Below are 1,723 nucleotides of genomic sequence, written 5' to 3'. Positions count from 1 at the left end.
GAGGAGGAAATAAGGAGGTTGAGGAAAGAACTTGTACCCAGAGCTCAGCCCATGCCTTATTTTGACAGGCCGTTCATCCCCAAAAGGTAAGCTTATGAAGAATTAGGGTTTAGGGTTTAGAGGCCACATGAAAATTATGCATTTTACACATTGAACCCTAGAGATAATTTAAATAGCTCCATTCCAAAGCAATTACTGCCAGAATCAGATGACAATTATGCATTTTAAACCTCCACTTGCACTAAATATGTTTGTAGCTGGCCCCACTTAGTGGGATAAAGGCTTGTTGTTGTTCTTGTTTTATATGCTACTTTACCGATGCATTAAAAGGTGTATTTCACTTTCTAAATGTTAAAATATTCTTACTTTTGATTTGATATGAGAAAGATTTGGATGATATAAATGTAAAAAGCTATTTTTAGGTGTTATATATATGTAAATACGAGGAATTGTGTGGTATGTTTTGTAAAATGCCTCTCTTTTTTTTTTCTTAAGTTGAACCACTATATAAAGCAATTTTTATTACTCTAGCTAGAAGCTATACATATAAATGAAGCCTGGGTTCATATCTACTCCATCATAGCTCAGAATTCAACTTAATGTATCAAATAGTGACTTTATCTATATCATAACTCGAATTCAACTCGATGTATCGAGTAGTGACTCTATTATAACTCGTATTCAACTTGAAGTGTTAAGTCGCAACTCGACCTTGAGCTTATGCTCGATATCTTTTTCAAATTTAAGTATCTCAACTTTATTAAACATGAATGGGGTACGACTTAAATTGATCAATGCATAATTATCTTTGCTAAAAGTAAACTGGGGGATTTCATGTTTCTTTTTATTTTTGCCATAATATCCTTTGTAGGTTTGCTCAATGAGTCATCGAGTCAAGTCGTAGCTCGTTAAGCATAACTCATGAGCATTAAACAAGTTGAGCTCGAGCCAGCTCGACGTATTCAATTATGACTCATGAAGTTATGGCTCAAAAGTTTATACCTTGATCTTCTCTATGTAACAATGGGTTCACATTCCAGGTCTGCAAAGCCGAGGACGGTCCCAAAGGAGCCAAAGTTTCATGTCAAACCCGCCGAAGAATCATGGTAAGCATCAAGAATGTTAAATTGGCAATTGCCTTAAATCTTGTCATAGAGGAAAATTTGCATACATAGCACACAATTCTTATATATATTGCATACATAGCACATATATTTAGTGCTAAAAAGTTTAATTTAATGTCAATATACTATTTTTTTTTTATTAGTTACAAAGCAACAAATCAGTGTTTGTTTGGTAGGAAGATTTGCGAGCATTCAATGATCAAAGAAAATGAGGCCATGTGAGCTGCTTTTCATGGAGCTGCTGATCATGCTAATTCTTAAATGTTTCCACCATTTTTTACATAATTGACCTGCATGAAAATAATTTCTTGCATTGTAATTTTTGAATTTAGAATGGTTGGGTGATATGAGAGAATATGTGAGGAGTATTTTGCTATTTTCTTTGTAAATAAATTTTTCAGACTGCAAACATAAAAGCCTGATTTTCAGTTTTAGAATTGGGAATTATGTATTTACACATGTGCCATGCAATTTTTATGTATTTACATAACTAAACACTCAAATTGCACAATAATTCTTTTATAGAAAAAATTAAACTTGTATGGATGCATTAAGGGTCTGTTTGGGGCAGCTGTTGATAAGCTGATTAAAAATAATCT

At 33.1% G+C, this 1,723-nt stretch overlaps 1 long non-coding RNA gene across 2 annotated transcripts; it reads left to right on the top strand.

Annotated features, from left to right (window-relative positions):
- The first annotated feature begins 8 nt into the window (after window positions 1-8).
- Window positions 9-1,484, top strand: LOC110036669. Of its 2 annotated transcripts, none has more exons than XR_002295252.1 (3): window positions 9-86; window positions 1,041-1,106; window positions 1,301-1,484. It is a non-coding gene; the product is annotated as an uncharacterized LOC110036669 (long non-coding RNA). The 2 variants fall into 2 exon arrangements; XR_002295253.1 differs by having other exon boundaries at window positions 1,268-1,484.
- Window positions 1,485-1,723: the final 239 nt, after the last annotated feature.

Source organism: Phalaenopsis equestris, unplaced genomic scaffold (assembly GCF_001263595.1).
Source record: "Phalaenopsis equestris unplaced genomic scaffold, ASM126359v1 Scaffold209522, whole genome shotgun sequence".
Lineage (NCBI taxonomy): Eukaryota > Viridiplantae > Streptophyta > Magnoliopsida > Asparagales > Orchidaceae > Phalaenopsis > Phalaenopsis equestris.
This window is presented reverse-complemented; position numbering and strand designations above follow the sequence as displayed.